The sequence below is a fragment of the Orcinus orca genome, chromosome 18, assembly GCF_937001465.1.
Source record: "Orcinus orca chromosome 18, mOrcOrc1.1, whole genome shotgun sequence".
In the NCBI taxonomy this organism is placed as follows: Eukaryota; Metazoa; Chordata; class Mammalia; order Artiodactyla; family Delphinidae; genus Orcinus; species Orcinus orca.
In genome coordinates, this window is record NC_064576.1 from 54,975,513 (window position 1) to 55,000,164 (window position 24,652).

Here is a 24,652-nt window from a genome sequence, read left to right on the forward strand (position 1 = left end):
TGCGATGAACTGGTGAACAGGTCTATAAGGAGTAGATTTTTCACAGTGGTTTTCTTTGGGGAATACGGCTTATTTGTGGGCATCCAAGGAAGTGATCGGACTGGAAATACAGACTAGTGTTTGGGGTGCTGGAGAGAGGAGCTGCACATGGAAATTGAATGAGAAGGACTTTGGAGAACCAGGAGAGTAATAGCGTTGCTTGGGTGGAAAAAATACAACACAGAGTCAGAGCAAACAGCATCCTCTCACTTCTATACCAAGCACAGACTGGCTCCAACCCAGTCAGGATGCCTGGGAACACAGCATCACCCCCGGCTCCTCAAGGGTTTGCAGCTCTGAAAGTACAGAGAGAGAGCATCTAGTCCTGGTCATGGAGATCAACACCTGCAGGAGGCCACCAGCCTTGGATTCATGGAGAGGCATAGCCTAATGACTCCAAAAGTGACACACATCAACCAGTAGCACGGCGCAAAGAAGCAGTGTTGAGGACACCTGGGAGACCTCCCAGAAACACTGAGGGGAAATTCTGCAGGAAATTAAGGTCTTGTATTATGTCTGTATGGGCATGAGTCAGTGAAATTTGGGTTATAAACATGAAGTGGCTTTATTTGTACCCATAAACAGATGAGTCTTTGGGGAAACTTAGGTTATGTAATGAAGTAAAGGGAAAATTACATTTGTGATTGCAAAGGGCAGGCAGTCACTCTAAGGATAGGATTTTCTAAAAGGCCCAAGCAATATAAACAACCCACAGTTAACCACACTCATGGCACAGAGTCAGGTTAGGCCAGGGAGCCCTCACATACAGGGGAGTCATTGCAGAGGATGACGGAAAGGATAGGGATGCCAAGGGATCACATCAAACCTAGAACAGTACCTATAAAACATTGGTCACAAAAGAAATCACAGAGAAAGCTTGTTAAAGTTCAGATTGCAGGGCACCACTCCCCAGAGGTCCTGATTCAGTCAACTCAGATATTTCACAAGCTTCCCTCCCAATATAACCTTGACAGAAGTGGTCTTCAAACTACTCTTAGATAAACATCATGACAGGAGTTATCTGTTAAGGCCATAGTCTGCATTGTGAACCTAGAGGTAGGCCAATGTCAACGGAATCACCAAGACTGTACCCAGAAGGGATAGAACGCTGTGTAAGGCAGAGAGTAAAGTAAAGAAGACAGCATGGAATGCTGTGACCAGACACAGGGTCAGAAAACAGGAAGCTAAGAGAAGCATAGAGAAGACTGAAGTGTGGAACAGGGCCACGGACAGACAGCGTTGTAGGTCACAACTTTTACGTGGTGCCCCTGGCCCAATGTCAGAGGGCCTCATGTTGGGCTAGACTGTGGTGGAAAACCTTCAAGAGATAACTAGATCTGATCAGTTATTTTGAGTGTTTTTGTAGTCATTGTGTGGCATGTTGTAGGCATGTTTTTAGGGACACCAAATTGATTTCTTAAATACATTTCTCTTAACTAGTAGACTCATTTGCTGTTGAGTTGTAGGTATTAGTTTGCAGATCTGATTTTTGAGAAGCTCTTTACATCTTCATAGATGTTCGTCCTCAGAAGTTAGTTTGTGAGGCAACCTGGTATGACAGAAAGAGCATGTGCTTTGGAGGCAGAAAGACTGGAATTCTAATTCAGACTCTCTCCACATACTGGGTGACACTGAGCAAGTTATCTGACCTCTTGGGGCATCAGTTGTCTGTTCTACAAAATGGGGATGCTTGTATCTAGCTTTGCATGCATTAAATAAAATAAAATATACAAAATAAAATAAGTTATGAGGCATTCCTCACAGTGCTTAATAGGCACTGAATAAATGGCAACCGTTACTATTATTACCAGACTAGTCTATAGCCTTGAATAGCTCATCTTTCTAAAACTGTGGTTAGCAGATTATTACGCTTTTCCGAATTTTAAGTAAAAACTGAACTAGTTTTTACATTACTTCAGCATAAACATTTACTCGTGTTTCTGTTACATTAAAATAGGATATATGATTAACGTGAGTTTTACAGAAATGTTAACACTTGTAGAAGGTTATTCTTTTTTTCACGTGTTTAATCTAATCCTGGTTTTTCTTAGACTTAAGCAGAATATGCTTTTTATACAGGTAATCTTGGATTCACATACGCCTGTTTTCTGTGCATCCCCTAGATACAGATGGCTACTTGAGAACAGCAGGCCCATGTAGACCACCTTAGGGTCACAGAATCTCCCTGTCTCCTTGCTGTCATTTCTTACTACTAGTCCTCTTTATCTTCTCCATTACTTACGTAAGTCTAAGTCGCACCAGCAGCAATTTTATTCTTTTTCCACCCCAGAACTAATTAGGAGCAAGGTGGGAAATGACAAAAGCATGGTAGTAAACTAGAAGAGGAAGGTTAATCTTTATGCAGCTACTCTTTGCAGCTTTCACTGTATTGCAACATCTTATAGTTTATGGCTTACTAGAATATGATTGGTAAATTCCATAAAATGATGAATTTATAATGTGCTTTGAAAGCACAGAGAAAGAAACAACTATAGGAAGTAGGTTCTGTATGGCTTCAAAGAGGAAGTGATATTTAATCAGGGTCTTGAGATTATAGAGGTAGAGGAGAGAGTCAAGAGCATTTTAAGCAGTGTGAATAGCATGTGCAAAGAAAGTAAGAACAAATACCAAGTGGTTAGAACTCCGTGTGTGTGTGTGTGTGTGTCTGTGTGTGTGTGTGTGGAGGTGGTGACGGAGGAATGGAGTTGAGAACAGAATGCAGATTGGGATTGGACTGGACTCGGAATAGCTTTTAGTCCAAGCTATAGAGTTAGCACTTTATCCGTAAGATTCAACCAGCTTAAAAAAATTATTCCAATGGCAATATGTGTATAAAATTGTACAGAACAAGAATAAAAGAGAGGAGACAGTTAAAAGCCTACTGCAATATCTTTTAACTATTGATACATCTCACAGACTCTTCCCATACTAATACAAAGTAGAGGTGATCCTACAATTGAAGAAAAGGAACATCAACAATCAGCATCCTGTTTTGGTAACTCAGATTATCAGCGAATCAAAGTGACACTCAGCCTTTGTTTATGCCCAAATTTCATTTACGATCTAAAACTGCAATATACACACTACTATATATAAAATAAATAACCAATGAGGACCTATTGTATGGCACAGGGAACTATACTCAATATTTTATAATAACCTATAAGGGAAAAGAATCTGAAAAAATAGATATGTATGTACGTATAACTGAATCATTTTGTTGTATACCTGAAACTAACACAACATTGTAAATCAACTAGACTTCAATTAAATAAATAATAAAATTTTTTAAAAAGATCTAGAACTGCAGATTCTGCTCACTTAAGAGGTATTTTACTTTTAAAATAAGTATATTTCATTTGAAAATGGATTTTTCAGCTTACTTTATCAAAGATGTTAGTCACCTAGACCTACAAAACTAGGGTTCTGAAGCCAGCTTCAATGTGATTCTCACTGTATGTTCAAGCTACTTAGAGCTCTTATCAGAAGCTCCACATCACCACAAAGGGGTTACAATTTAGACAAGGGGACATAGCACTAGATCTACAAAGCTGCTGCTGTGACCTAAGGCAGAAGAAACGATTACCTTGAAACTTCATAGAATCCATAAACAAAATCAGACTGTTTACATTTATAGAGTCTTCAGTGCCCCCAAAATAGTTGCAGTTGCCTCCCTACCCCTTAATCACACAATCTCCATACTTTTAGACAATTAATGATGAAATTTTCATTCAACCAAATCACTGTTTGCCTTCAAATCCTAAACTTATTACCAAAACTAGCTTCAGTGACCCTGAGAAAAATTCTCAAGAAATTCTTGCCAAGTGAATTTTTAAACAATAAAACAGAATACTTTAAACAGAGAGAAATTTTACTTTGATCTCTCTTGTGAATCACTGAAATGAACATGGGCTTAGGTCTTCTCATTGTCAGGCTTGTTCAATAATATTCTTCATATCTCTCTACTTATCAAGAAAACTGACAAAATCACCATCCATTTCTGTTCCAAATTATGGTTTTATGAAACTTTCATTTCATCATGGGTGAAATACCATGACTAATAAAAAAATGACTATGTGTTTAAATGCTGCTTATATTGTAGCAAACATCATCACTTTCTGACGAGTAAATTCCATCAAAGAAACAAGAACAAAGCAAAAAGTTGTTTACTTTCAAAACTCTAATCAATCCTTTTTTAAAGACAATAAAAGTTCTGACCTCAGCACTCTTTACTGGCTTTTCCTGAAGTCCTCTTCTTCCTTTGATCTTCTTTCTTATCTTCAGTTCCACCGGAGATGACTCTATCCTGAAGACAAGATGGAAGCATGAAGAGATAAGAGACTTGGACTCCAATTCCAGAAGATCTTGGTTCAAATCTAATCTTTGCCACACAAATGCTTTGTGACCTAGAGCCAGGTAATTAACCATTCTGGTTCAGTTTCCTTGGATGTAAAATGAAGGTAAAAATAACCTACTTCTTAGAGGGGTATGTATCTGTGTATGTGTATTAAACTGTGCTCAATAAACACCTTGATAATTTCATTACCTTAGGGGGGAAAGCTCAACCTACTTACTGCTCAAAAGGAGTCTGGTCAAACAAAATTTAAAAAGAAGGTGGAAGAAGAAGATCCAAATATATGTAAATAGACTCAACTGTCCAACTAAGACAAAGAATGTCAAACCATATTTCTTTTAAATAGTCACATCAAAAAACAAAATTTACAAAAGGAACATCTAAAGCAAAAAAAACACAAAGGATTAAAAGTATAGAAAAATTACATATTAAGCATGTACTAAACAAAAGAAATATAGTATAATTAAAATAATATCAGACAAAAAATAAGCTTAAATGGTAAAAATCATTGTTAATAAAGAGGGCTTTTATGTATTAATAAAAGTTAATTTTCCAGAAAGATATAAAAATTCTAAACCTGTATGCACACAATAAAATACCTTCAAATATGCACAACGAAAAGTTACAGAGTGAAAAGGAGAAACTGACATATCAACCATCATAGTAAAAGATTTTAACACAACTCTCAGCAATTTAGAGATCAAGAAAGCAAAGAAAGAGTAATAGAATATTTGAAGAACAAATAATCCCTATATTAATACATATTTACGGAACACAGAGAATAAACATTCTATTGAAGTATGCATGGACTATCTATAAAAACTGACCATATAAGGAAAATCTCAATAAATTCTGAAGAATCCTATCATAATCTGCATTCTCTGCATTAAATTCTAATTTAATCTAATAATATTAAATTAGAAATCAATGATAGAAAGATTTTTTTAAAGCCCATGTATTTAGAAAGTTAAAAATATGCTTCTAAATAATTCATGGATGAATGGAGAAATCATTCTAAAAATTTAGAACAATAATAAAAACACTACATAGCAAAATTTGAGGAATGCAGTTAGGTTTTTATAGCAGCTTTATTCATAGTTGCCAAAACTTGGAAGCAACCAAGGTATTCTTCAGTAGGTAAACTGGTAAATAAACTGTGGTACATCCAGACAGTAGAATATTTTTTGGTGCTAAACAGAAATGAGCTATCAAGCCATTAAAAGGCATGGAGGAGTCTTAAATGCATATTACTAAGTGGATGTAGCCAATTTGAAAAGGCTATATACCATTTGATTCCAACTATATGGCATTCTGACAAAGGCAAAACTATGGAGACAGTAAAAAGATCAGTCATTGCCAGGGGTTGCAGGAAGGGCAGTGTGGAGAGATGAATAGGCAGATTACAGAGGATTTTTAGGGCAGTGAAAATGCTATATATGATACCATAATAATGGACACATATTATTATACATTTGTCCAAACCCATAGAATGCACAACACCAAGAGTGAACCCTACTGTCAACTATGGACTTTGAGTGATAATGATGTGTCAATGTAGGTTTATTGACTTTAACAAATATACCCATCTGGAGAGGGATGTTGACAATGGGTGGGGGTCAGGGAGGCAGGTAATATATGGGCAACCTTTGTAACCTTTTCTCAATTTTTCTGTGAATTTAAAAGCAATCTAGAAAAATAAAGTCTTTAAAAAAAAATCATAGACTCATTAATGAGAGCAGGAGACTGTATTTTTGTTACAGAAAGGAAAGTTGTCTCTCTTATCACAATGAAGACATGCGGTGAGAAGAACCAGTTGTATGAACTTGGATAAGCCATTTATCCTCTCTAATCCTCTGTTTCCTACAATTTAAAGTGAGGGTAGGGCTTCTCTGGTGGCGCAGTGGTTGAGAATCCGCCTGCCAATGCAGGGGACACAGGTTCGAGCTCTGGTCTGGGAAGATTCCACATGCCACGGAGCAACTAAGCCCATGTGCCACAACTACTGAGCCTGTGCTCTAGAGCCTGTGTGCTACAACTACTGAAGCCCGCACACCTAGAGCCTGTGCTCCGCAACAAGAGAAGCCACCACAATGAGAAGCCCACGCACTGCAACGAAGAGTAGCCCCCGATCGCCGTAACTAGAGTAAGCCCGCACGCAGCAACGAAGACCCAACACAGCCATAAATAAATAGATTTTTTTAAAATAAATAAATAAAGTGAGGGTAGTAAGTCACAAGAATTAGTTACGTTCAAATCTCATGCATTTTTCTTAGAAGGAACCTAATAAAGTGAGCTGTATTCAATTAAATGAAGGTGAAGTTGTCTCCAGCATATAGAAGGCCAGAGTCATCCTAGCTGTCATGTTAGGTTAGCCCTATAGGTACAGGGTCATGAGGCAAGCTTCCTTGTACTTTGGGACATGCTGTACACAGACACCTCTGGCTAGATTCCCTCTATGTCAAGATCAACAACTGTCACATGCCTCTGCATGCTCGGAAAAGCTAGTTCTAAGTACAGAATGTTCCAGAGCCTTGTAACCCAATCAGTGAAATCTGCCCACTCCCAGAGCACAGTGCAAAGGCTCCATCTCCACCACCACCTCCTCTGGGCCAGCTCACATCTGGAGCACCCAGACCAAATAAAAATCTAGCCTATTAGACATTTCCAAGACAGAGAGTCTTAGTGACTATATATAAACAAACAACAACAAAAAGGGGAAACGCAGAATCGAAAAGAAGATACATGAGAAACTGGTTTGCACACATACAGAAAAACTCTTCAAGCCTCTGAGATTTGATCACCTTCTCGGCTACAAAGTCTATTTCTGAACTGAACACTTTCTCCAACGTTGACTAGAGGTAGATAGCATGTCTCTTATTCCGCATACGCCAAGGGCAATTTCAGTACTCAAAAATAAGAAAGAAAAATGATGATGAAAACGTGAGGCTAAAATCCCATGCAACCCTTTGCCAGCTCCTGCTTTTGAAATTCTAAATCCTGAACCACATGGCTCCACATACCTGGCTGACTAGTGGCTTCTCTCTTGGGAAATGACTCAATCATGCATTTGTCTTTCTGGGGACGGCTGAGTTCTCTAAAAGCTGTCTGTCCTCACAAGCCTGCACACTTTTTGTTGAGAGAAACTCTCGTGAAAAGCAGAACATACAAATCATTAACAGTCATACTCATAAGCTTTCACACTTACCCACAACCCTGCAAGCAGGCCTCCCTGTGGTTACTAAATTTTTCCTCTTGCTGAGATTTCCCAGCATGCTCTGGGATTATCAAGTAAAGCCAAATATTAGGAGGAAAATCTTCAAAATCCTTCAGTTCCTGGGGTGGAATCAAATCAGACGTGCCCTCCACTCTGGCACCAGCCAGCTGAGCTACAAACACTGACCCAGCCCACGCTGAGAAGACTCATCATGAGTAGAAACCCATAATGTTGCTGAAATACACTGTAGACTCAAAAGTGGGGGAAATGAAGTATATAAAACAGAGGGAAAGTTTTCAGAAATAACAGTTAATATTTATTTCAGGCACTCATCTAGACAGGGCAACATTGAAATGTTTTTCCCTCAGCATTTCTTTCTGCCCTCAAGGCCTTATACTGGATAAGATTCTGAATTCCTTAATCATAGCAGCTATGCACCGTGTCTCAATTTGCAACTAAATGTAGTTTTTGCCAAAGTGAGCACTGGACTCAGAGAACAGTTGACATTAAAAATGAAAAAAAAAAAAAAACCTGAGCTGGAGACAAAAACATGGAAGCTCATATTTCTGGTCAAATGAATTTTATTAGGCCACATTTTAGTGTCTTCTTTATGTATTCTACTTGGTTGCTCAGACTGTGAAAATTACAAAATAAAAATTAAGTGCCTGTGTAATACCTGACTTGTCAGTTTTTCCACCTGGCGTTTCTTTCTCTTGCAGCATTAATTCTGTCTCAAGGAGAGGATGAATGAAATATGAAAAACCACCTGTCTCATTTAGTGAAATGGGAAGAGTAGCAGGCTGCAAGTAAGGGGGCCTGATTTCTAAGCCCATGTCTGCTACTTTATGGTATGTGTCCTTCAGCAAATCCCTGTAACTCCCTGAGCTTTACCTGTGTTTAAGATTTTACAGGAAATATCATTCTCAGTCAAGGAAACACAATCTCTTAAGATTGCTGTCTCCAAAGGAAAATCTCTGGGCATAGAGGGGAATGTCTGCTAAGTACCAAAGTCTGAATAATTTGAATAACCAGAGTCTGTCTATCAAATAAAAATGGTGTTCATGAAAAAAAGCTGCTAGTTCAGTTCAAAACTCAACCACACAAGTGCTTTTTTTTTTTTTTTTGGACTTTTCTATGTAACAGAAAGACATTATTTGTACTCCCCATATCATCACACAGACTGTTAAAAAGACATGTACACCCAAGGATAAAGATTTAATAAAATTAATAATACTGCTGCTTCATCAAGGTGATTCCTAAGTGAAACTCTTTTTGTTTTGTTTTCTGCCAGTGCGTGCAGATGAAGAATAAAATGTCTACTAGTGCAGTTGGTGGTCCCATCTTGATTTGTGCTAAGATGTCAGCCGTTTTGTCTACCATTGCTTTTGCACTATCACTGCAAATGTCAACACAGTGAAAAAATAATCAAAACTGAGAACGGTTTTGACCTCACAGACTCCCTGGAAGTGTCTCAAGGATCACCAAGCATCCACAGACAATTCTTCGATAATCACTGTGTTCATATTAATATAAAGACATGATGGTAACACATGTGGCTGCTGGAGAGAGGAGAGAAACAAGGACAGAACAAAGGGGGATTCACTTTAAAAAACACAAAGTTTCATCAGACATGAAATAATCAGACATCTGGTTCTATAATACAGATACCATGTATATTTCCTATGGTATTATAATCAACTCTGTTTAAAATTAGAGTAGACTAGCTAATAAAAGCATGTTGCTATATGTATTAGTTTCCAAGGGCTGATGTAACAAATTATAACTTCTGATAATTTCAAAACAACAAAAATGTATTCTCCCACAGTTCTACAGGCTAGAAGTCTGAAATCAAGGTGTCAGCAGGGCCATGTACCCTCTGAAAGTTCTAGAGAAGAATCCTTCCTTGCCTCTTCCCAGCTTCTAGTAGCTGTCAACAATCCTTGGTGTTACTGGGATCAGAACAGCTACATCACTCCAGTCTCTGCCTCTATCTACACATGGCATTATTCTCTCTGTGTGTCTGTCCATGCATCCTCTCCTCTTAGGGGATACCAAGCATTAGATTCGAGGCCCACCCTGATCCAGTATGACCTCATCTTGATTGTGCTTGCAAAGTCCCTCTTTCCAAATAAGATCACATTCCTAGGTAGTGGGGGTTAGGACTTAAATATATTTTAGGGGGAAGTACAATATTGTGTCCCTTAAACCCATTATTACTACCTAATAATAATGAATTAACAACTCATGTTCCTCATTTGCATGTGATCTTCAAAGAGTTGGAAATATTGAGCAATAAATTTTATTTTTTGAGACAGCTTGATTGAGGTAAAATTAATATGGAGTAAAGTGCATGTACTTACACTGTACAACTTGATACGTTTGGACATATGCATTCAGTTGTCCCTCTGTATCTGCAGGAGATTGGTTCCAGGACCTCTGTGGATATCAAACTTCGAAGATGCTCAATTCCCTTATATAAAATGGTGTAGTATTTGTATATAACCTAAGCACATTCTCTAGAATACTTCATTTATTTTTCTTTGTTCTGGAAAGTTTACTTAGTTTTCATTAACAAAAGTTTATGTTAAAACGTAATTAACTTATTTTTAAATGAATTAATGTTTTAAATTTTTGTTTTAAATTTTTGTTTTAATTTCTTATTTTTAAACATCTTTATTGGAGTATAATCGCTTTACAATGGTGTGTTAGTTTCTGCTTTATAACAAAGTAAATCAGCTAAACATATACATATATCCCCATATCTCCTCCCTCTTGAATCTCCCTCCCATCCTCCCTATCCCACCCCTCTAGGTGGTCACAAAACACGGAGCTGATCTCCCTGTGCTATGCGCTGCTTCCCACTATCTATCTATTGTGCATCTGGTAGTGTATATGTCCATGCCACTCTCACTTTGTCCCAGCTTAAGCTTCCCACTACCCATGTCCTCAAGTCCATTCTCTATGTCTGCATCTTTATTCCTGCCCTGCCCCTAGGTTCTTCAGAACCCTTTTTTTTTTGATTCCATATATATGTGTTAGCATACAGTATTCCTTTTTCTCTTTCTGACTTACTTCAGTCTGTATGACAGATTCTAGGCCCATCCACATCACTAGAAATAACTCAATTTTGTTTCTTTTTATGGCTGAGTAATGTTCCATTGTATATATGTGCCACATCTTCTTTATCCATTCGTCTGTTGATGGACACTTAGGTTGCTTCCACGTGCTGGCTATTGTAAATAGACCTGAAATGAACACTGTGCTACATGACTCTTTTTGAATTACGGTTTTCTCAGGGTATATGCCCAGTAGTGGGATTGCTGGGTCGTATGGTAGTTCTATTTTTAGTTTTTTAAGGAACCTCCATACTGTTCTCCATAGTGGCTGTATCAATTTACATTCCCACCAACAGTGCAAGAGGGTTCCCTTTTCTCCACACCCTCTCCAGCATTTGTTTGTAAATTTTTTTGATGATGGCCATTCTGACTGGTGTGAGGTGATATCTCATTGTAATTTTGATTTGCATTTCTCTAATGATTAGTGATGTTGAGCATCCTTTCATGTGTTTGTTGGCAATCTGTATATCTTCTTTGGAGAAATGTCTATTGAGGTCTTCTGCCCATTTTTGGATTCGGTTGTTTTTTTGATATTGAGCTGCATGAGATTCTTGTAAATTTTGGAGATTAGTCATTGGTCAGTTGCTTCAGTTGCAAATATTTTCTCCCATTCTGAGGGCTGTCTTTTTGTCTTGTTTATGGTTTCCTTTGCTGTGCAAAAAGAAAGATATTAAGTTTCATTAGGTCCCATTTGTTTATTTTTGTTTTTATTTCCATTTCTCTAGGAGGTGGGTCAAGAAGGATCTTGCTGTGATTTAGTCATAGAGTGTTTTGCCTACATTTTCCTCTAGGAGTTTTATAGTGTCTGGCCTCACATTTAGGTCTTTAATCCATTTGGAGTTTATTTTTGTGTATGGTGTTAGGAAGTGTTCTAATTTCATTCTTTTACTTGTAGCTGTCCAGTTTTCCCAGCACCACTTATTGAAGAGGCTGTCTTTTCTCCATTGTATATTCTTGCTTCCTTTATCAAAAATAAGGTGACCATAAGTGCATGGGTTTATCTCTGGGCATCCTATCCTGTTCCGTTGATCTATATACCTGTTTTTGTGCCAGTACCATACTGACTTGATTACCGTAGCTTTGTAGCATAGTCTGAAGTCAGGGAACCTGATTCCTCCAGCTCCAACTTTCTTTCTCAACATTGCTTTGGCTATTCGGGGTCTTTTGTGTTTCCATACAAATTGGGAAATTTTTTGTTCTACTTCTGTGAAAAATGCCAGTGGTAGTTTGATAGGGATTGCATTGAATCTGTAGATTGCTTTGGGTAGTATAGTGATTTTCACAATGTTGATTCTTCCAATCCAAGAACATGGTTTATCTCTCCATCTGTTTGAATCATCTTTAATTTCTTTCATCAGTGTTTTATAGTTTTCTGCATACAGGTCTTTTGTCTCCTTGGGTTGGTTGATCCCTAGGTATTTCATTCTTTTTTGTTGCAGTGGTAAATGGGAGTGTTTCCTTCATTTCTCTTTCAGATATTTCGTCATTAGTGTATAGGAATGCAAGAGATTTCTGTGCATTAATTTTGTATCTTGCTACTTTACCAAATTCATTGATTAGCTCTAATATTCTGGTAGCATATTTAGGATTCTCTATGTATAGTATCATGTCATCTGCAAACAGTGACAGATTTACTTCTTTTCCGATTTGGATTGCTTTTATTTCTTTTTCTTCTCTGATTATGGTGCCTAAAACTTCCAAAACTATGTTGAATAATAGCAGTGAGAGTGGAAAACCTTGCCTTGTTCCTGATGTTAGAGGAAATGGTTTCAGTTTTTCACCATTGAGAACAATGTTGGCTGTGGCTTTGTCAAATATGACCTTTATTATGTTGAAGTAAGTTCCCTCTATGCCTACTTTCTGGAGGGTTTTTATCATAAATCAGTGTTGAATTTTGTCAAAAGCTTTTTCTGCATCTATTGAGATGATCATATGGTTTTCACCTTCAATTTGTTAATATGGTTTATCACATTGATTGATTTGCATATATTGAAAAATCCTTGCATTCCTGGGATGAACCCCACTTGATCATGGTGAATGATCCTTTTAATGTGCTGTTGGATTCTGTTTGCTAGTACTTGGTTGTGGATTTTTGCATCTATGTTCATCAGTGATATTGGCCTGTAGTTTTCTTTGTGACATCTTTGTCTGGTTTTGGTATCAGGGTGATGGTGGCCTCGTAGAATGAGTTTGGGAGAGTTCCACCCTCTGCTACATTTTGGAAGAGTTTGAGAAGGATAGGTTTTAGCTCTTCTCTAAATGTTGGACAGAATTTGCCTGTGAAGCCATCTAGTCCTGCGCTTTTGTTTGATGGAAGATTTTTAATCACAGTCTCAATTTCAGTGCTTGTGATTGGTCTCTTTATATTTTCTATTTCTTCCTGGTTCAGTCTGAGATGGCTGTGCTTTTCTAAGAATTTGTCCATTTCTTCCAGGTTGTCCATTTTATTGGCATACAGTTGTTTGTTGTAATCTCTCATAAGCCTTTGTATTTCTGGAGTGTCAGTTGTTACTTCTCCTTTTTCATTACTAATTTTGTTGATATGAGCCTTCTCCTTTTTTTCTTGATGAGTCTGGCTAATGGTTTATCAATTTTTTTTATCTTCTCAAAGAACCAGCTTTCAGTTTTATTGATCTTTGCTATTGTTTCCTTCATTTCTTTTTCATTTATTTCTGATCTGATCTTTATGATTTCTTTCCTTCTACTAACTTTGGGGTTTTCTTTTGTTTTCCTTTCTCTAACTGCTTTAGGTGTAAGGTTAGGTTGTTTATTTGAGATGTTTCTTGTTTCTTGAGGTAGGACTGTATTGCTACAAACTTCCCTCTTAGAACTGCTTTTGCTGCATCCCATAGGTTTTGGGTCATCATGTTTTCATTGTCATTTATTTCTACTTATTTTTTGATTTCCTCTTTGATTTATTCAGTGAGCTCTTGGTTATTTAGTAATGTATTGTTTAGCCTCCATGTGTTTGTATTTTTTACAGATTTTTTCCTTTAATTGATACCTAGTTTCACAGTGTGTGGTCCAAAAAGATACCTGATACGATTTCAATCTTCTTAAATTTACCAAGGCTTGATCTGTGACCCAAGATATGATCTATCCTGGAGAATGATCCATGAGCACTTGAGAAGAAAGTGTATTCTGTTGTTTTGGGATGGAACGTCCTATAAATATCAATTAAGTCCATCTTGTTTAATGTATCATTTGAAGCTTGTGTTTTCTTATTTATTTTCATTTTGGATGATCTGTCCATTGGTGAAAGTGGGGTGTTAAAAGTCCCCTACTATGATTGTGTTACTGTCAATTTCCCTTTCTATGGCTGCTATCATTTGCATTATGTATTGAGGTGCTCCTATGTTGGCTGCCTAAATATTTACAATTGTTATATCTTCTTCTTGGATTGATTCCTTGATCATTATGTAGTGTCTTTCTTTGGCTCTTGTAATAGTCTTTATTTTAAAGTCTATTTTCTCTGGTATGAGAATTGCTATTCCAGCTTTCTTCTGATTTCCATTTGCATAGAATATCTTTTTCCATCCCCTCACTTTCAGTCTGTATGGGTCCCTAGGTCTGAAGTGGGCCTCTTGTAGACAGCATATATATGGGTCCTGTTTTTGTATCCATTCAACCAGTCTATGTCTTTTGGCTGGAGTGGTTAATCCATTTACATTTAAGGTAGTTATCGATATGTATGTTCTTAGTACCGTTTTTTTTAATTGTTTTGGGTGTGTTATTGTAGGTCTTTTCCTTCTCTTGTGTTTCCTGCCTAGAGAAGTTCCTTTAGCATGTGTTGTAAAGCTGGTTTGGTGGTGCTGAATTCTCTTAGCTTTTGCTTGTCTGTAAAGGTTTTAATTTTTCCATCAAATCTGAATGAGATCCTTGCTGGGTAATATTGGTTGTTGGTTCTTCCCTTTCATCACTTTACATATGTCCTGCCAGTCCCTTCTGGGTTGCAGAGTTTCTGCTGGAAGATCAGCTGTTAACCTTATAGGGATTCCATTGTATATTATTTGTTTTTCCCTTGCTGCTTTTAATATTCTTTCTTTGTATTTAATTTTCGATAGTTTTTTTAGTATGTGTCTTGGTGTGTTTCTCCTTGAATTTATTCTGTATGGGACTCTCTGTGCTTCCTGGACTTGATTGACTATTTCCTTTCCCATATTAGGGAAATTTTCAACTATACTCTCTTCAAGTATTTTCTCAGTCCCTTTCTTTTCTCTTCTTCTGGAACCCCTATAATTCGAAGGTTGGTGCGTTTAATGTTGTCCCAGAGGTCTCTGCGACTGTTCTCAATTCTTTTCTGTTCTGCGGTAGTTATTTCCGCTATTTTATCTTCCCGGTCACTTACCTGTTCTTCTGCTTCAGTTATTCTATTGAATCTTTCTAGAGAATTTTTAATTTCATTTATTGTGTTGTTCATCATTGTTTGTTTGCTCTTTAGTTCTTCTAGGTCACTGTTAAAAGTTTCTTATATTTTCTCCATTCTATTTCCAAGATTTTGGATATCTTTACTATCATTACTCTGAATTCTTTTTCAGGTAGACTGCCTATTCCCTCTTCATTTGTTTTGTCTGGTGGGTTTTTACCTTGCTCCTTCATTTGCTGTGTGTTTCTCTGTCTTCTCATTTTGCTTAACTTACTGTGTTTGGGGTCTCCTTTTCACAGGCTGCAGGTTCATAGTTTCCTTTGTTTTGGGTGTGTGCCCCCAGTGGCTATGGTGGGTTCAGTGGATTGTGTAGGCTTCCTGGTGGAGGGGACTGGTGCCTGTGTTCTAGTGGATGAGGCTCAATCTTGTCTTTCTGGTGGGCAGGACCACGTCCAGTGGTGTGGTTTGGGGTGTCTGTGACCTTATTTTGATATTAGGCAGCCTCTCTGCTAATGGGTGGGGTTGTGTTCCTGTCTTGCTAGTTGTTTGGCATAGGGTGTTCAGTACTGTAGCTTGCTGGTCATTGAGTGGACCTGGGTCTTAGCGTTGAGTTGGAGATCTCTGCCGTTTGATATTACATAGAGCTGGGAGGTCTCTGGTGTACCAACGTCCTGAATTCAGCTCTCCCATCTCAAAGGCACAGGCCTGACACCTAGCCAGAGCACAAAGACCCTGTCAGCCACCCAGCTCAGAAGAATAGGGAGAAAGAAAGAAAAGAAAAGAAGGAAGGGAGGGAGGGAGGGAGGGAGGGAGGGAGGGAGGGAGGGGAGAAGGAAAGAAGGAAGGAAGGAAGGAAGGATGGAAGGAAGGAAGGAAGGAAAGTTATTAAAATAAAATTTTTTTAATTTTTAAAAATTTAAAAAATTTAAAGTAACTAAAAAAAGAAAAAAAAAAGAAGACAGTAATAAAACTAAAAAACAAATCCACCAATTATAACAAGCTCTTAAAACTATACTAAAAACAAACAAACAAAAAAATGGACAGACAGAACCCTAGGACAAATGTAAAAGCAAAGCTATACAGACAAAATCACACAAAGAAGCATACACATACACACTCACAAAAAGAGAAAAAGGAAAAACATATATATATGTTTATATTAAAGAAAAAGGAAGACAGTAACCAAATCAATAACTAGATCTACCAATGATAATAAACTCTAAATACTAAACTAAGATAAACATAAAACCAGAAACAAATGAGATGCAGAAAGCAAACCCCAAGTCTACAGTTCCTCCCAAAGTCCACCACCTCAATTTTGGGATGATTCATTTTCTATTCAGGTATTCCACAGATGCAGGGTACATCAAGTTGATTATGGAGACTTAATCCACTGGTCCTGAGGCTGCTGGGAGAAATTTCCCTTTCTCTTCTTTGTTCAGACAGCTCCTGGAGTTTAGCTTTGGATTTGGCCCTGCCTCTGTGTGTAGGTCGCCTGAGGACACCTGTTCCCCATCCAGACAGGACGTTAAAGTAGCAGCTGATTAGGGGGCTCTGGCTCACTCAGGCCAGGTGAAGGGAGGGGTACGGAATGCAGGGCGAGCCTGCGGTGGCAGAGGCCAGCATGACGTTGCAACAGCCTGAGGCGCACCTCGTGTTCTCCCAGGGAAGTTGTCCCTGGAACACGGGACCCTGGCAGTGGCGGGATGCACAGGGTCCCAGGAGGGGAGGTGTGGAGAGCGACCTGTGCTTGCACACAGGCTTCTTGGTGGCTACGGCTGCAGCCTTAGTGTTTCATGCCCGTCTCTGGGGTCCACGCTGATAGCCACAGCTCATGCCTGTCTCTGGAGCTCCCTTAGGCAGTGCTCTGAATCCCTCTTTGTGCACCCCGAAACAATGGTCTCTTGCCTCTTTGGCAGGTCCAGACTTTTCCCCCAACTCCCTCCCGGCTAGCTGTGGTGCACTAGCCCCCTTCAGGCTGTGTTCACACATCCAACCCCAGTCCTCTCCCTGGGATCTGACCTCCGAAGCCTGAGCCTCGGCTCCCAGCCCCCACCCACTCCAGTGCGTGAGCAGACAAGCCTCTCAGGCCGGTTAGTACTGGTCGGCACTTATCCTCTGTGTGGGAATCTCTCCGCTTTGCCCTCTGCACCCCTGTTGCTGCGCTCTCCTCTGTGGCTCCGAAGTTTCCCACCACCCACCCCCCGTCTCCACCAGCGAATGGGCTTCTGAGTGTGTGGAAACTTTTCCTGCTTCACAGCTCCCTCCCAGAGGTGCAGGTCCCGTCCCTATTCTTTTGTCTCTGTTTTTCCTTTTCTCTTTTTCCTTACCCAGGTATGTGGGGAATGTCTTGCCTTTTGGGAAGTCTGAGGTCTTCTGCCAGCATTCAGTAGGTGTTCTGTAGGAGTTGTTCCACACGTAGATGTATTTCTGATGTATGTGTGGGGAAGAAGGTGATCTCTACATCTTACTCCTCCACCATCTTGAGGTCTCCCCTCTCGTATACTTTAAATCATCTCTAGATTACTTATAATACCTAATACAATGTAAATGCTATATAATAATTGTAAATACAATGTAAATGCTATGTAAATAGGTGCTAAAGCATCACAAATTCTAGTTTTGGTGTTTGGTAGTTTCTGGAATTTTTTTCTTTTTCCCAACATTTTTGATCCTCTGTTGGTTGAATCTGCTGATACAGAACCTGCAGATATGGTGGACCGACTGTATGTTCAGGAAACTATCATCACAATCATGTACAGTAAGTGCCCTACATACAAACCTTCAAGCTGCAAACTTTCAAAGATGCGAACGTGGGTTAGCATGTCCAATCACATAAAAATTAGTTCACAAATCTGGAGGACACTGTCATATGTGTGCTTCCTCTACAAGTGGCTGTGCTTTTGTGTACTTTACTGTACAGTACTGTATAGAGTACAGTAGTGCAGTATCTTTATTTCAAGCCCAGGATGTCCAGAATCAAGCATAAAAGCAGCAGTATACAGTCGATTGTGTTAGCTGGGTACCTAGGCTAACTTTGTTGGACTTATGAACAAATTGGACTTATGAACATGCTCTTGGAACAAACTCGTTCATATGTAGGGGACTTACTGTAAACATATCCATCAACCCCCAAATTTTCCATGCCCCTTTGTAATCTGTCCTTCTTGCCCCTCTCCACCCCCACCTCAGTGTCCCCAGGCAATCACTGATCTGCTTTCTGTCACTATGATTAGTTTCCATTTTTTAAAGATAGTACAATGGAATCAGACAATATGCACTCTTTTTTGGTCTGGCTTCTTTCACTGAGCATAATTATTTTGTAATTCATCCATGTTGCCACATGTAACAATGATTCCTTCCTTTTAATTGCTAAACAGTATTCCATTGTATGGATGTACCACAATTTAGATATCTATTGATCTACTAGTGGAAATTTGGATTGTTCCCAGATTTGGATATTACAAATAAAGAAAGAACTTTTAAATCTTCCATATGCAAGGAATTTACTTTTACAATATGTTGTACATTTTATTTGTTCATGAACCTAACAAAGTGTGTGTTGCTATAAGTAAAACTAAGCTATTTTGGTTTCCAAGAAGACTGGATTCCACTTGCATAAATTATGGTGACCCATTTGGAAAGAAGATGTATGATAAATCCAGAGCCAAAAAGAAGATAATTTTCTATTCAGTAATCCCACTCTTAAGAATTTAGCCTCAAGAATTTTTTTTAAAAAAAGGAAAGGTAAGCTGATGAAGATATTTTCTACAGACCTCCCTAGAACAGTAAAACTTTGGAAGCAATCTAAATTTATAATAAAGAAATACTGAAACAACATGAGAGAGTCTTTAGATACAACGTTCAGTTCAAAAACGCATCATATGAAATTATATCTAGATTATGATTACAACCATATATAATTCAGGTATGTCTGTGGATGAGTGAACTCAAGTATTATTATTGTGTTACAGTTATGGAATTGTGATTTTTTTTTTACCGTCTTTATTTTTGTCATAAAATTTATATAATAATAAACATCAGAAGGCAACAGTTGACTGCTCTCTAAAGTCAGTAAATTCATAGGCTTCTTCTCCTGGATGGTATTCAAAAGCTGTTTGTAACCATCTGGCCCATCCTTCATCATCAATGAGATAAATTATGGTGCTGTCAGAGACCCAGCCTAGACTACCCCATAACTATTGCTACACTTCAGACAGAACCAGGAGGTTGGTATTAGAAAGTCTTCTCTACTCTGGGAATCTTCTTTCCACTCACAAGTATATATATATATAAAAATTAAGGTTTCTCAAAAAACTAAAAATAGAGCTACCATATGACCCAACAATTCCACTCCTGGGTATATACCTGAAAAAAATAAAAACACTAATTTGAAAACATACATGCACCCCAATGTTCATAGCAGCATTATTTGCAATTGCCATGGTATGGAAGCAACCTAAGTGTCCATCAACAGATCAATGGATAAAGAAAATGTGGCATATATATATATATATATATATATATATATATGTGTGTGTGTGTATATATATATATATATGTGTGTGTGTATATATATATATACACATATATATACATATATACAATGGAATATTATTCAGCCATAAAAAAGAATGAAATTTTGCCATTTGCAGCAACATGAATAGACATGGAGGGCTCTATGCTAAGTGAAATAAGTCAGAGAGGGAAAGAAAAATACTGTGTGATACCACTTATGGGTGGAATCTAAAAAATACAAAAAACTAGTGAACAAAACAAAAAAGAAGCAGACTCACAGATATAGAGAATAAACCAGTGGTTACAGTGGGGACGGGCAATATAGAAGTAGGGGAAAAAAGGGGGTTATTATGGGATCATATGAAATCATGTGTGAGAAACCTTTGAAAATTGTAAAGCACTGTAGAATTTAAAGAATCTTCCATTCAATAAAAAATAAAATTTAAAAAAGGAAAAAAACATATACATATAAATGAAAATGATGGAAAATACCAAGTCTCAGTGAGGTCTCACGCACTGCTGATGGGTGTTTGATTTGGTTCAACCACTTTGGAAAACTATTTGGCATTATCTAATAAAGCAGAACATACTGCGTACACTGTGACCATAACTTTCCCTTCTAGGTGTAGATGCAACAGAAATGCACATGTATGTTCAGCAAAGGCACATACTAGAATGCTGACAGCAACACTATTTTAATAGCCCCAAGTTGGAAACTACCCAAATGCTCATAAACAGAAGATGGATACATGAATTGTAGTAGAGACACACAACAGAATCCCATATGACAGTTAAAATGAACGATCTACAATTACACATATTCATATGGTTGAATCTTACAAATGTTTAGAGAAATAAGCCAGATGCAAAAGAGTATATACTATACTATTCTATTTACATAAGTACAATGCCAGCAAAAAGTAATCTATGCTTTTAGGGATCAGGATGATAGCTGTCCTTGGAAGTAGAAGGGGAGATACTGAAAGGAACATAACAAGGCTTTGGGGGTGCTTATAATGAACTATTTATTGATCCAAATGCTGATTATATGAGTGTGTTCAGTTTGAAGAAGCTGTACTTTATGTGTAATTTTCTGTAATGTATATTATAGTACCATAAAAGTTTTTTTGTAAAGTCAATCAGTATTATCAAAAGCTTTATTATCAGAAGAGTGTTACCAATACCTTTCTTTTTTATGTAGATACTGAAAAGAAGGCCAGTTGGCAGAGTTAGTACAGTGTTGTGATTTTACAATGAACTAGAAAGTCAGGGTTATATACCATGGTGCATCTGGGGAACTCTGTAACCAGCTAGGAATGGTTATTCCTAGTCACAGAGCCTAAAGCTCTCAATAAATTTTGTTTCCTCCACTGCACACCATCTGATGATTGGCAAAGAAATAAAACATAGAATCAAAAAAGCTGTAATGCCCTCTGCAAGAATAAAATGTACTGCCAATATGGCACACAGCTGCACCTCCATCCAAAGTTGTATGGGGCTGATGAGGGGTCCAAGCTGCTTCGTGGCTTGGAGAGCTAGTGTGCATCCCTTTGCCAGAAGCACAGTTAGAAAAAGCAAACAGAAAATATGTTTCCACTAAGATCCCTGAGGGAAGGAAGGAAAATTCTTCTCCAAGAGAGGAAAGGAGAAAAGAGTATCAGCTTCTCATCTTGTTAAAGATCAGCTCCAGGAAGTAGAGAAGAAATTCTTTATCTACCTGAAGAAGTGTTATTTTCCTTTAGTCCTCACATAATGCCCAAGAACTGTTTGGTTACCAGATTTCTATTAAGAATTTCAACTCTCCTAGCATTGGTTTTCAATTTTTCAACTTCTGTTAATGATACAAGGACCATAGCAAGTTTCTTAAACAGTTTTCTTGTATCTTCTATATGGCTTTGCAATTGAATGGCAGAATCTAACAAAACTGGGGTAAAGGTGAATGCCAGCAATAGAGAATGGTTAAATATATCACGGTATGTCACAGAGTATCACAGACCCATTAAAAAGATAATAAATTTACTTCTAGAACCAAGATTGTGGTCTCTAAATATCATTTTCCACTAAAAGGGAACATTCCTCCTTGGAGAAATGACTCAGTCTAGATCTGGTGAAAGCAGATGGAAAGAAAGCAGAAAGCATGGAAAATCTGAGGGCTTTCCATTGGCCAAGGATGGAACCATTTGGACATCAAATAAAATAATAGCTTCAAATAAAACATACAGATATGAAAATCTGCAAGTCCAAAAATGTAACTGGCTATCACTAGGGGTTGTTAAAGCACCAACTCATTTTTCATAAAATTGACAAATAAAAGGAAAGGATCAAGCCTTTATTCTGCCCTTCCTATACAACTGCTTTTTGGGATTACCAACGATTGACAAGGGAGAGGTCTTCATAGAATAATTCCAGAGAATAAATGCAGAAAAATATTAATAGATTTAGAAAATCATTTTTCAACTCTGAGTGAAATAATGGATGTAACTAATGTTCAATTCTGAATGCTAAAACCATTAGGAAAGGTTAATGAGGAAGTTTATACGGGAGAGGAAGCTAACCACACTTGAACCCACTGATGTATTTCAATGTCACTTAAAGCAGGCCAGCCAATGTTCTATTCTTCCCAACGCTGATGCAAGAGGAAGCACACAGCACCAGCTATTAAGTGTTGTTGCTAAAAGAACTGAACTTGGACTTCCCTGGTGGTGCAGTGGTTAAGAATCCGCCTGCCGATGCACGAAACACGGGTTCGAGCCCTGGTCCAGGAAGACCCCACATGCTGCAGAGCAACTAAGCCCGTGCGCCACAACTACTGAGTCTGCGCTCTAGAGCCCGTGAGCCACAACTACTGAACCCATGTGCCACAACTACTGAAGCCTGCACGCCTAGAGCCTGTGCTCTGCAACAAGAGAAGCAACCACAATGAGAAGCCCCTGCACCACAACAAAGAGTAGCCCCTGCTCACTGCAACTAGAGAAAGCCTGCGTGCAGCAACAGACCCAAAAGAGCCAAAAATACAAATAAATTAATAAAAAAATAAAGAACTGAACCTGAATCTAGTCAATCCTCTATATTCAAGTAAGTATGTAAAGGAAAAACGTGGTAAGAATGTGTTATTGACACCATAAGGATACAATAAGCCAAATCTAGAAGGTGGGAAGTTCTACAAAGAAAATAACCTGGTTTCTTCAATAATTGGGGCATTAAAGGGGGAGGGGAAGGGAAAACTGTCATAAATTTAAAAGCAGTTCATAAGACTTATCAGGAAAATGCAATGTTTGGCATTCAAATCCTCAAGCAAACCAACTATTGAAAGAAGACATTTTTGAGGCAATTGGGGGGATTTGAACATGAACTGGATAATAGATGATTTTAAAGAACCATTATAAATTTTAACTGATAATGGTATATGGTTATGTTTTTTTAAACATCTCTGTTAGTGAAAAATACAGAAGTGTTTACTGCATAAAAATAACAAAGTCTAGGTTTGCTTAAAAAATATTCCAGCAAAAAATAAATGAAAAAAAAAAATTAAGTCAGGCAGAATAGATGAAATAAGATTAACAAAATGCCAATAGTTGTTGAAGCCAGCTGATGGGCAATGGGTATTCAACATATTATTTTCTCTATCTTTGTATATGTCTTAAATTTTCCAGTTTGAATTTTAAAATAATGAAAGAATAACTACATTTCTGACAGTTGACCTGGAGCATTTTCCATGATCTCATGTTGAAAGAAAAAAGCAAGAAGATGTAAAGTGCATGTAAGAATAATAATATGAACCCATTTTTGTAGAACAATGATCTGTTTTTGTAAAACACACACATATATAAACATGTGACTTTACATGTGACTTTACAAGCTGAGCACTGAGAATTATTTAGAAGGGCACATGCTAGATTATACACATGGACTAGCTGGGGGTGGAGGATGACATGGGTCAGGAAAGTAGGTAAGGGCAAATAAAGAAGAAATATTTCACTTAAAAAAAGGTATTATATTACCCAATATATAGATTTTATGAAACGATTCAAATGCATATATTTCTACATGTATAAAGAGGATTATTTTAACCTTAAAAATCAGCAAAACCTGCTCCCATTTCTGAAACTCGGCTATTTTTCTAGTACTGGAGCTGTGGTAAAACTCTGCAAGTCTGCATGTAAACTGAGCAAGAGTAAACCAGGAACTCTTAGTAACAATATATGGTGAGCTCAAGTGAGGCAAATAGAAATGGGTGTGTGGTAGGGTCTTTGAGATGGGGGCCAGCTGAAAATCAATACTTCAAAAATGTACTGACACGCTGAACACTGTGGTGTAGTCATGGATGGCAAGGAAGCAAAATGAAATGTCAGCTGAGCATACGAGAGAATAAATATCTTTTTCAGAGCCCAGGTGTCAGGCAAAATGTACTCCAGCACCAGGCAGCCGTGGGACAGACGAAAAGTGCTGACCCAGAATCAGAAGTCTGCGGCTTGTACCTTACCTTGGCTTGGCCACGTACCAACTGCATGCAAGACCTTGAAAAGCAAAGAAACTTGATCTCTTAGCTTAGATTTCTACACATGTAAAAATGACAATAAAAATAACACCTCACTTGTGATGATCAGGTGAGATAAAACACATTTACTTTACCAAGTGCTTTAAAAAGCACTTTAAAAAGTGCTGCACATATGAGGACTTCCCTGGTGGCGCAGGGGTTAGGAATCCGCCTGCCAATGCTGGGGACGTGGGTTCCAGCCCTGGTCCGGGAAGATCCCACATGCAGTGGAGCAACTAAGCCCGTGCACCACAACTACTGAGCCTGCTCTCTAGAGCCCACAAGCCACAACTACTGAGCCCACGTGCCACAACTGCTGAAGCCTGTACACCTAGAGTCCATGCTCTGCAACAAGAGAAGCCACCGCAATGAGAAGCCCGTACACCGCAACAAAGCATAGCCCCCACTCACCACAACTAGAAAAAGCTTGGGTGTAGCAACAAAGACCCAACACAGCCAAAACTAAATAAATGAATAAATAAATTTATTTTAAAAAAAAAGTGCTTCA

The 24,652-nt window shown here is 38.2% G+C and overlaps 1 long non-coding RNA gene across 2 annotated transcripts in view; it reads right to left on the reverse strand.

Annotated features, from left to right (window-relative positions):
- The window catches only part of LOC117203093 (uncharacterized), a 250,390-nt gene that overhangs the window by 201,605 nt on the left and 24,133 nt on the right, over positions 1–24,652 (reverse strand). For both annotated transcript variants that reach the window (XR_004485695.2, XR_007473163.1), the window contains exon 2: positions 4,258–4,345. This is a non-coding gene — a long non-coding RNA (uncharacterized LOC117203093). The remainder of the gene's footprint in view (positions 1–4,257; positions 4,346–24,652) is intronic.